Source organism: Misgurnus anguillicaudatus, chromosome 3 (genome assembly GCF_027580225.2).
Source record: "Misgurnus anguillicaudatus chromosome 3, ASM2758022v2, whole genome shotgun sequence".
NCBI classification, from domain to species: Eukaryota; Metazoa; Chordata; class Actinopteri; order Cypriniformes; family Cobitidae; genus Misgurnus; species Misgurnus anguillicaudatus.
The window spans coordinates 1,597,469-1,610,107 of record NC_073339.2 but is presented as its reverse complement, the minus strand read 5'-3'; the positions used below and the strand labels follow the sequence as shown (position 1 = coordinate 1,610,107).

At 35.2% G+C, this 12,639-nt stretch overlaps 1 long non-coding RNA gene and 1 pseudogene across 1 annotated transcript; one reads left to right on the top strand and one right to left on the bottom strand.

Annotated features, from left to right (window-relative positions):
• LOC129445206 (uncharacterized) overlaps positions 1-12,639 on the top strand; it is a 76,536-nt pseudogene that overhangs the window by 52,881 nt on the left and 11,016 nt on the right.
• Positions 9,638-10,436, bottom strand: LOC141363573 (uncharacterized). The gene is made up of 3 exons (XR_012369085.1): positions 10,159-10,436; positions 9,907-10,074; positions 9,638-9,738 (listed from the first exon to the last, which is right to left on the bottom strand). It is a non-coding gene; the product is annotated as an uncharacterized lncRNA (long non-coding RNA).

Genomic DNA, 12,639 nt, shown 5'->3' with positions numbered 1-12,639 from the left:
GCTTGAAATTTAAGTTAAATTTGAGGTTTTACAATATTGAGTAGCACGTTGCATACTGAAATTCATTGTCTTTGTCACGGATCTCTGCATTTTTCTGTGTCTGTAGCACGGACTTTCTTTTCCGTGTCAGTATTGGTTGCTCAATGGTTTTTCCTATTTTCTTACCATTTTCGCGTGGGTTTGGGGTTAGAACGACTTTCTGTAACATAAAATGACATCCAAACCCAACTCCTAACCCTAACGTCAGGCGACAATTGTTTTGAAGTCTGGAAAAAATAGTGTAATCCAATAGTTAAAGTGACATTCTAATCCAAGTCCCAAATTTAACCCCAAACCCACGCGAAAATGGTTTAAAAATAGAAAAAACTATTGAGTAATCAATACATGAAACTGACACAGAAAATAAAGTCCGTGGTACAGACACGGAAAAATGCGGAGATCTGTCACAATGACACGGATAAATGAGCAAAAAATTCTGTGACCATACCACGGAACTTTGTGAGATCATGTTGGAAATTATGTAGTAGTCTTATAGTTTGATAATGAAATCCAATTAAATACAAACAGTTGTAAAGGATAAAACCTTGTGTGTGATTCATTCACTTCATGTTTTTAGAGAAAGCTTAAACATGAATCTCGTTTTCCATCTTTCGGTTACTTTTACTTTTTTAATACTCAAGTACAATTTTAATGTGGTACTTTTTTACTTTTACTTAAGTATAATTCTGGCCAGATACTTTTACTTTTAATTGAGTAAAATTTACACTCAGTACTTGTACTTTCACTTGAGTAAAATTTTTGAGTACTTTTTACACCTCTGCATGCTATTTCCCAGCTAGAAGAAAAAAGTTCTAAGAACGTTCCCTGAAAGTTCCCAACGTTCCCAAAAACGTTCTGCCAACATATAAAGTGTCCAGTTTTCTTGACGTTCTAAGAACGTTTTTGTGTTGTCTCAACGACGTTAGAGTAATGTTACATTTTACCATTTTTAAACGTTATGACAATGTCATGTTTTAATGTTCACACAATGTTTAAAACAACAACTGTTTATTATATTGACTTGTTTAAAGGCGGAGTCCATGTTGTTTGAAAGCCAATGTTGATATTTGAAATCACCTAAACAAACACGCCCAAACCCCAATAGAATCTGGACCTTCTGTTGATAGACCCACCCCACACATACGCAACCCGGCATTTGATTTCATTTGATTGGCTATAAGTGTGTTTTGGTAGTCGGCCCGTCTCCTTTTCCAAACCGTTTTTCAAACATCGTGGACTCCGCCTTTAATTGTTATGTAAATGATAGAGAAACATTGCGTTTTATTATTTTAGAAAATATTATTTCTGAATGTTCAGTAAATATATTGCTGTAGAAAACACAATTCACTTATTAGGTTTAGATGTTGATGTTTTGTTTCATTTACAGTCACCATTATTGTGATTAGTGTTTGCTTTAGTTGGACTCTTGACCCTTGACTTTTTGCTTGCTAGTTTTTTCCTGGTTGTGTTAACTTTGTGTCAATGCACCACATTTGTTATGAACAGTTAATAGTGTAATTCTGTGGTGCTTGGAACATAATGGTAAAGATCATCACCTAATTCATTTACTAATCAAAGGTTTATTTTCTGTCAACAATGTAAATGAGAGCCAGCCCTTTCACAGCAGTTTGTCATTAAGGAGTTTTAGAAACTTTAGACAAAAAATATCTGCTGTATAATTGGGATGCACAAACATCAAGAATCAGACTATGAATCTCAATCATGGTGACAATTAAATGAAAAATGCTGCAATGCATGCTGGGTATCAACAAATTACAAATCTCATTCAGGACTCCCAGCATGCACTGCAGCATGGATCAATAATGACTTTTTTTTTTTACAATTTTATTTGTCACCATGGTTGAGATTCATAGTCTGATTCTTTATGTTTGTGCGTCCCAATTACACAGCTGATTTTTTGTCCAAAGTTTCTAAAACTCCTTAATGACAAACTGCTGTGAAAGAGGTGGATCTAATAAACATTATTGACAGAAAATAAACTTTTGATTATTAAATTAATTAGGTGATGATCTTTACAATTATACCAACTATCACAGAAGTACACTATTAACTTTAAATACTCATAACAAATGTTGTGTATTAACACAAAGTTAACACAACCAGGGAAAAAAACAAGCAAGCTAAAGTCAAGGGTCAAGAGCCCAACTAAAATAAACACTAATCACAATAATGGTGACTTAAAATGAAACAAAACATCAACATCTTAACCTAATAAGTGATTTGTGTTTTCTACAGCTATTTATTTACTGAACATTCAGAAATAATAATATAATGAAATAAAATAATATAAATATAAATAATAAATATAATAAAATGCAATGTTTCTCTATAATTTACATAACAATCAAACAAGTCAATATAATAAACAGTTGTTGTTTTAAACATTGTGTAAAGAAAACTGGACACTTTTTACGTTGTCAGGACGTTTTTGCTAACGTTGGGAACTTTCAGGGAACGTTCTTAGAACTTTTTTCTGTTAGCTGGGTTAATTGACTGTCCCTTATTCTTGATCTGGTAATAATCTTCTCTTTCCTGGTCCTTACAGCTCTTTTCTTCACTCAGTGTCCCATTCTTTAATAATTATTTTCTTTACAATGTCATATCATTATAATTTTAAAAGCTTGATGTTTTGTCTTTATTTTGTTTCTTCAGCACATGTTGACTATTTGTGTTGACTAACTTCTTCTTTCCTCCTTCTGCCTATATGTGTAAATCTCCAATCGCTATTGCAGGTGGAGACTGTATTCCTTGACACTGGTAAAAATCAGCATTGTGACAGCCATTACCACACCATGAAGAAACATCAACCTTCTTGTGTAATAAATGAGATGAATGAAGTTTTGAGCGTCTTCTCTCTCCAGTACAGCAGGAGGCGCTCTGCAGCTCTTTAGTCCACATATAAACCCACTAAAGAAAGAAAGCTCGCGTGTGATGTGTTTGTGTATCCTCAGTGTTTGTCTCTCTTGAGTGTTTTATTGAGTGTAAACAGAGTCTTGTCTGTGTATTTTATTGTTGATGATGGATGTGATGTGCTGTAAATCAGTAGGAACTGATCTGTCCATGCTGGATATTGATGATTTCATCACAGAAATCTCTCAGCTGAAGAAAGAGGTGGCGTTACTGGAGACAAAGCTGAGGTTAAGAGGAGATGAAGGACTGAAGAGAGAGGTTTGTACAGCTTAAACATCCTTTACCTGAATCAGACAACATCAAATCATTTCTAATCTTACTCTGTGTGTGTTTGTTGTGAATCTTCCACACAGGACTCCGAGCTCAGTCTGACTTTACTTTGTTATACTGAATCAAAGCACACAGACGCTCAGGACACTACAGTGTGTGACAGTAATCAGGACTTACAGGATGATGAATCTACTGATCAAACCTCCACAGAGTCTCTGGATTCTGTCTGTAACGCTGGAGAACAGCAGCAGATCCTGCAGACCAAACTCAACATGTGTTCAGTCAAACTCATCGACTGCAAGAACCTCATGATGAAGATTAAAACTGAACCCACATCTGATGAATACGAAGACAATGATGGTCATGATTTTTATCTGTCAGATGTAAATTTATGTCTCCACAATCGTTGCATTTTTTTTAACTATTTTTTAAAACCTTAACTGTTGCGGGCCACACAAACTGTTTATGTAGCTGTAAGTGTGTAGTTTATATTCATCACATTTTTGAGAAAGAAAATGACGGAGTGAGAATTTTGTCAAATGTAAGGGGCCCACAGATGAGATCAAGTTGTTAATGCATATTTATAACACTAATAGCATACTGTTAACCTAAAATAATCTTAACAAACTATCAATGGAAAGCTCCAAGAATGTATTTTTCAAATTTCTAAAACTTTGTGTTAAAAGTTATGCAATAATATATTTTTTTCCACAAGAGTATGCAGCAAACAATGACACCAAGTGGCATTTGTTTCGTAAAAAAACCATTAAAAGTGTGACACACATCTATTTTTTAAAACTAGTTGAGATTTGTGGCTTTTTTATTAGGGAATTGGGTGTGAAGCAATTTGATTTAATAGTTTTTTTATATAAAATAAAACTTTATTGTAGGGCTGTGCACAATAGTTGACAGGAGGTTTGTAATATCGCAAAACTAATTTCCCCAAATTGCCAGAGCTATACACAGTAAAATCCCTGATATTACATTAACCCTGTAAGACCCAAATATAGAAAAAAAACTTTGAAAACAAATTTCACCTTTTTTATGTTGTTGTAGGAGTCCTCTAATGCAAAAATCATTGGGTTTTTACATTTTTTACATTTTGGTAAGTTTTTATGGAAATGTTGTAATATTACAGCATTGGGCTAGCCTGGGTGCCAGCCGATCTTAGCCCCGCCCACAAGATTTTGAGAACGGGAAGATCGGTCTGGTGTTTCTGCGTTGAGGAGCTACTATGCTAGACCTAAAGCTGGTCGAACCAATCAAATTGTCAGGGCGGGCTTTATACGATGATGTACAGATAATCAACAGTAACGTAATGAACCACGTCACCGAAGAGCGCTTTTGTTGAATGGCTGCCGCTGTAGAGTTCAGATGTGTGGATTCTGACATTAAGTCTGTTCTAAAAGATATCGACAGAGCATTGATTTTAAAAGAGAAACAGAGAAACGTGAGCAGGGCATTTGTTGATGTTTTTGCCGTCCTTCCTACGGGATTCTGCAAAAGTTGGTCGCAACTGAAATGGGTAACGTTATCATGGCGATGCAACTCGGCGTGCACGACGAGATGGATATAATTAGCGGTCGTTGCCAGCTTCTTTTCGGAAGCCCAGAATCGTGGTTTCTGAATAAGTGGAGGGACGTGCTAGGCAATATTTTCAAGCCAATGTAATGGGTATTGTTGTGGATGAAGTTCAACTAACGTACAAATGGTAAGAGATAGACTGACTGTATGAATTAGTAAATACTTAATGTTGTGATATAAACGAAATGTTGTAAACATAGTAGGTGTTGATGTACATTCGCTAACTCAGACTTAGTATAATCACAATGTTAGTGTCATTGTAGCGAAAAAACTAGCATTTCGGTCAGGCTCCAAAGACGTAATTTCAACATACGTCACACACTCCGTTTCATCCTACCTTGAGAAGTTCTTTTGTAATCAGCTTTTGAATATGGGTAGGTTTCTGCAAAAACACTACATTTTGAGCAAAAAGCAGAGATAATTCCATTTTTGTGACGGACTTTTCATAGAGATCCCATTCAGAGTGATCTTTAAAACAGACACGGACATGCAGCAGCTTGCCATAGGGCAATACTTCGGGGTTTAAAAAGTTATGGAATGTCGCCTAGTGGATAATAGCGGTATTGCGGAAATACGGAAATACTCGTCATTGGCGGGGAAGCGTTTTTTCTTGATTGACGAGATATCTCGTCAATGGCGGGGAAAGAGTTAAAATGACCATAACTCCATTGTATTACCCCTAAACCAAGAATACTGGTGCCGGATACATGTTTTGACCATGTAATATTTTAATAAGCATATTTGAATAATGACATATTTGACTCGTTGCTGTCTAGGAGGTTATTTTGTGGGAAGGAGGAGGAGAGCTGCTCTAAAACCACACGATCAAGAGTCTTGGCAATGAAGGCAGGAAGAGATAGTGGTCTGTAGTTTTCTAACATTGCAGGATTTATTTTGGGCTTCTTCAGCAGTGGTGTTATCCGGGCCTCTTTAAAAGCTGTGGGAAATGTACCAGTGGAAAGAGATGAATTGGTCATGTGTGTGAGAGCAGGGCTAACCAATGGAGGAATGGCCTGAAGGAGATGGGTGGGTATGGGATCTAGCGAGCAGGTAGTCAGGTGGTTATAAACAAAGATTGTGGAAACATCTGGTTCCGCTATAAGGGAGAAAGAGGGGAGCAAGCATGCATCAGAAGTTTGAACATGTGCAAGAGGTGGCAGCGCAGAGAATGAACTGATAGTGTTAGTTTTCTTCACAAAGAAAGAAGCAAAATCATCAGCCATTAAGTCAGATGAAGGTGGGGGGGGGGCGGTTAAAGGCTCAAGTTATATTTAAAAATATAATTTTTTAAAGTTATATTTTTTGGCCTTTTATTTAAACAGTGATAGAGGAGAGGACAGGAAAGTACAGGGAGGAGAAGGGGTAAGGGATCGGCAAATTACCACAAGCCGGGAATCGAACTTGGTCTAAAAAAAAGTATTGTTTACTATGTACTGTACCCAGTAAAAGCCCCCAAAAGTGAGCTGAAACACGTCATCCTAGTTGTCCACCATTTTCCATCCCCAAATCTGGGTGGGGGTGTGGTTTAAGTAGTCAAGCATGTATTTTTGTTTGAACAAAATGCAAACAACATTTCAATGAGGCAAGCAATATGTCTTCTTAATTGCTAACAGTTGTGAATTTAGTTTTGTTAGGTTTAGTATAATTCCACTTTTACACTCAAAACATCTATAGACTATGCATTACATATGTAATACCTTATTCAAATTGAAATGAATAACCATTTTAGAGGGCTCACACACAGGATTCTGTTCTGGTTAGTTGTTTATGATCAAAGTTACACAACTCGACTCAAATTTAAGTTATTTTTTGGTGCAATACATTTTACATTAAATGTGAAGTCTGTTTTAGCAAGAAAATGGTCTGTGTCTAAAAACACATATTGAGTAGGAGTTACATGGCATAGGCTACATCGTTTACATCTCTGGTTCACCCCAAACAAAGATAAAACCTTACAGTAATCTCACAAAATCATGTATTTTATAAGTATATAATCATGTCAGTGGAAGTCTAATGGATTCATAGACCCATAAATCATGGGATTAGACACCAAGATTACTTGGCTAGCTCAAATAATGGAGGAGTATGGATATTTTAATGGCTTCCTACCTGTCTTGGACGCCATCTTGAAAGTTACAGCTCTCTAGTGGTCAAACTTTGGTAAACTTTTAGTATATTATTTGGGACACCTAATACTAGACAAAAACCACTGAGAAACCTTTTGTTAGAAGTTTTTAGAGCCGCATATAATAACAGCTAAGAGTTCATTAGCAGGGTGTCCTGCTTATGTACCTCATTAACAATAGCCTATATATCCATCAACATAATCACAGAATACATAATAACCAGACAAAACCATATTTTTATGAAAAATAATTTAGTATAAAAATATGCTCAGTTGGTATTTACAAAACCAGATAAACTGAAAGAAAACTGGTATTAACTGTGTTTAGCTGTGTTTAAAGACATGTTTAATGATAGTAATCCCATTTTGTTGTTTATGAAAACTTCTCTCTTTTGGAAACTGTACTCATTGGTGTTATCTGTCAGAGCCGTGATCATGTCTTCTGCCGCAAACCTTCGGAGGTACTCCAGTGGTATATGAAAGGAGATGCCAATAACAGAAATATCAGTATTGAGACTAATAAAATCCTTTAGATAAAATCAGACAGTAATACCTGTAATGGGGCAAGGTCTGTGTTCATGAATGGCTTGGTTTTGTTGGTGTCATGTCCACATAATCATCATATGGGCAGACAAAGTTTTTAATTTCTCTTAGTTGAGAGGCATCACCACATTCCTTCTCATCAGTTATATCAGAATCCCATCTCAAAGACACTTTTTTTAAATTTAGATGATATAAATGACATCAAACCAAATTGTAGATAAGACAGTCATGGCTGGTAGAATTCTGAAATAAAAAACACTGATTATTTTCATGCTTATTAATCTTGATGCAAATCATTTCCAATCACATTTCTACATTTCAAATAATTCCCCCATTCCACAGAATTCACCAATACTGTCTAGGAAGCTTTTTGTCCTCTATTTATAATGCTATACCCCCCACCCCACATTCCAAAACATTTTCACCTGACCGTCAGACAGAAAATAAAAGCCCAGACAAGATAACAGGACCAGCTAAGAATATTGTATAATACAAATAGTTTCAAATATTGGCGCATAAATACTTTCAAATTCTCAAATAAATTATTGATTTCCTATAAACTTATTTAATAATCTTAAAAATTTGATTAAAACTCAAAATAGACATTTAAACTCAATATTATATTTTGTTACTACAAAAATGATTAAAAAGTAACATTTTAACAGTTTAGAAGAACGGCAAATTCATGTAAGGTGCACAGGTATATTTTGTTACCCTTCAACCCAACGTTGTAAAACTACAACATTGACATAACAAGCTTAAAATCTTATATAATCAAATCATTCAGCTGTATGTTAAAATCTGCATGATCTACACACATAACTAATCACAGAAAAAAATATATTTTAGACATTTTACTTGCATGATTGTTGATTTATTTAGTCCAGAAAAAAAGGTTATGTTCCTCAAGCCAGTTTTGCAGGTTTTGTAAGTTCACGGCCAGCAAAGCAAACCTATTTACAAAGTCTACCATTCAAAATCATTGCAGGATCAAACATTAGAACTTGTTATTCTCTATAATATGAAGTTATAAATGTGGTTCTCTATAATATGAAGTTATAAATGTGGTTTTAAAGTGAAAAAAAACATGTACATGTATACTTTATTAGATTTTAAAGTGATGTTGTAATATTGCAACCGAGGGTTTTACAGGGTTAACACCGGCTCTGTGTTAATATGGGTACCACCAGCATGGTGTCAAAACCAACACTGAAGTAGGGATGTTCATATTGACCGGTTAACCACTAACCAAAGTAAAACATGCTCATCAAGTCATCTTATGAACCCTGAATAGAAACACAACAAGCTAAATTTTATGTTAACCGTTTACCATAGTAAACTATTATAAGGAAAGGGTGGTTTTAAGTATAAATTCTGTAAAAGACAAAACAATTTGATTTAATCAATATGTAATTACTCAAGCAGCTGTAATACCAACACTGACAGCTGTCTACTCTCTCTGTGTAAATATAGAAAAGATACACAAACTCAATTCATCCTACTTTATATAAATAAAAGTCAATTTATTTGTTTCATGTTTCTGTCAGATGTAAAGAGTGAATTATGTTTGGATGGAGAAATGACGTCCTCGACTCTTTCCTGCATCAGCGCTGGAGAGACATTGAGCTCACAGAGACATTTAGAGAGAAAACACAAAGAACATGAACATCATCTGAAGAAACACACTAATGAGAGACCGTATCAGTGCAAGTCACACAAAACACTACACACTAAAGAGAAACCCTTTCAATGTTCACACTGTGATAAACGTTTCAGTCATAAATATCATCTGAGAGTCCACGAGACAATTCACACTGAAGAGAAACCTCATCACTGTGATGTTTGTGGAAAGAGTTTTAGTCGACATGACTATTTAGTGTCACACCAGAGAATTCACACTGGAGAGAAACCTTACCAATGTAATGTCTGTGGGAAGAGTTTTAGGCAACCTGCTACCGTTTTAAAGCACCAGCGAGTTCATACAGGAGAGAAACCTTACATCTGTTCTCAATGTGGAAAGACTTTTGCTCAGGCAGGTCACTTAAAAGTCCATGAGAGAGTTCATACTGGAGAAAAACCTCATCACTGTAATGTTTGTGAAAAGAGTTTTAATCGACATGACAATTTATTGACACACCAGAGAACTCATACAGGTGAAAAACCTTACAAATGCTCTCAGTGTGAGAAGACTTTTACTAGGGCAGGTCACATAAAAGTCCATGAGAGAGTTCATACTGGAGAGAAACCTTATGTCTGCACTCACTGTGGGAAGAGCTTTGCTGGTCTAAGTACTTTTAAAGTTCACGAGAGACTTCACACTGGAGAGAAGCCTTACGTCTGCTCTCACTGTGGAAAGAGCTACTCACATTTATCTCGTTTCAGAGTCCACGAGAGAGTTCACACTGGAGAGAAACCTCATCACTGTAATGTTTGTGGGAAGAGTTTCAGTCAACATGACAGTTTAGTGACACACCAGAGAACTCATACAGGTGAAAGACCTTATAAATGCTCTCAGTGTGAGATGATGTTTGCTCATTCAGCTTCCTTAAAAGCCCATCAGAGCCTTCACACTGGAGAGAAACCTTACGTCTGCTCTCATTGTGGAAAGAGCTTCTCTGATCCATCTAGTTTTAGAGTTCATCAGAGAGTTCACACTGGAGAGAAACCTCATCACTGAAGTGTTTGCTAGCTTTCTAAAGCATGAGAGAACTCATACAGGTGAAAGACTTTACAAAAGATCTCAGTGTGAGAAGTCGTTTACTCAGTCAAGTAATTAAAAGTCCATGAGAGAGTTCAAACAGGAGTTTATGTCTGCTCGATTTGTGGAGAGAGATTCTTATTCTGGAAGTCTTCAGCATCATCAGAAGAAACACGCTTAAGAACAAACTACACTGAAATCATTGTAGTGTTTGTCTTGACAAACTGGTTGTGTATATTCAATGAGAATATTGGATAATGTACTAGAACAAAAACTATTTATTTCTATGAATGACTTTACATTGACTTCGGTTATTTGTGGTGCCAAAAGCAAATATTTAGTTCTCATTGCCAGGTAACATTTATAAACTCTCTAAAGTTTACTATTAATGGTTTTTGTTTCATTGATCAATGTATTATATTGCTTGATTGCATGTTGAATTAATACGTCAATTACTCTCTCCTTTTGTTTTATTCAGTGTTTTGTATGATTGATCAATGCATTATATTGTTTGAATTAGTCTTTGAATTATTTGGTATTGTTGACATTTCTTATGATTGATTAGTGTGTTATATCAGTTGAAATGATTTTTGAATTATCATGTTGCTTACCTGGCTAAAAAATGATTACGTTTGGATTTATTCTGCATTACTCTGAATTATTCACTACAAGTAAATTTGAGCTGTGGACAGGTACTCCAGGTACTCCGGTTTCCTCCTCCCAATTGGAGATGCCAAACTGTCACTCCCCCAACCTGTGTATGGATCAACTTGTCTGAATAAAACTTGTGTATGGATTAACTGGTTCTCCCCATGAACATAGCCGTAGATGCTGGAATGGTGTAAAGAAATAAAGGAAGAAGAAAAAACGTGAGGATGCGTAACAGCATCGTTTAGTGAGACACGTTTCACACTTTCATTAATAAATGTACATGTGAAGCACATACCATTAGCATGTATTACTTGCTACTTTGGCAGGTTGAACTTCATACAGGCTATATATTTGATGTTTGACTTCATGCTGAACTGTGTGATTCAATCAGAGAACCGACAGGAGAATGACATCATAGTACTGCAAGAGCACTTTCTGTAATTATTAAAATAATAATAATGCATTTTATTTATGGGCGCCTTTCTCAACAGGGCACCTTACCAATTCAACAAAACACTCAGTCTATCCGACAAACAATCAGTAAAAAGAGGAAATAAAATAACATATTAATACTATTAATAATAAAAACAAGAAAAGAAAGGGTGGGGTGAAGTCTGCTTTAAATCGTTTTCTCTGTACTTTGACATCACCAAGCAGTCTGCGTAGCAATGTAGTCAAACCTAGTTCACACGGCACTCACACACACACATATATATATATATATATATATATATATATATATATATATATATATATATATATATATAATTATTATATATATATATATATATATATATATATATATATAATAATAATTATTATTATTATTGTTATTATTATTTTATTTATTTATTTATTTGATAAATACATACATACATTCATATTTACTAAATGTCCCCTGATCTTGAAATCATCATGATGGCAGCCTCCATTTTAGGAAACTTTAGAAGACTGGATTTAGGCTAATTTGTCTGTGGTGTTACTAAGTGTCTTTTTACTTCAAATATTGGTATGTTATTAAGATTCAATTTTAATTGATATAGCAATTTTAAATAATTTTAAATGCATAACAATATATTTTATTAAAAGAAAACAAAGAAGCATCATTTAAATTTTTGCCTCTCATTGCCACCACAATTTGAACAATGACCCAGTTGTGTTATTCTCTATAATATGACGCATGCTATTTAATTGACGTTCCCTTATTCTTGATCTGGTAATAATCTTCTCTTTCCTGGTCCTTACAGCTCTTTTCTTCACTCAGTGTCTGTATTTTAATGATAAAATTAGACTGATGTTTCCATTCTTTAATAATTATTTTCTTTACAATGTCCTATCATTATAATTTTAAAAGCTTGCTGTTTTGTCTTTTTTTGTTTCTTCAACACTTGTTGACTCAACTTCTTCTTTCCTCCTTATGCATATGTGTAAATCTCCAATCGCTATTGCAGGTGGAGGCTGTATTCCTTGACACTGGTGAAAATCAGCATTGTGACAGCCATTACCACACCATGAAGAAACATCAACCTCCTTGTGTAATGAATGAGAGATGAATGAAGTTTTGAGTGTCTTCTCTCTCCAGTACAGCAGGAGGCGCTCTGCAGCTCTTTAGTCCGCCAATAAACCCACTAAAGAAAGAAAGAAAGAGCTCGCGTGTGATGTGTTTGTGTATCCTCAGTGTTTTTCTCTCTTGAGTGTTTTATTAAGTGTAAACAGAGTCTTGTCTCTGTATTTTAGTGTTGATGATGGATGTGATGTGCTGTAAATCAGGAACTGATCAGGGCTTACAGGATGAGGA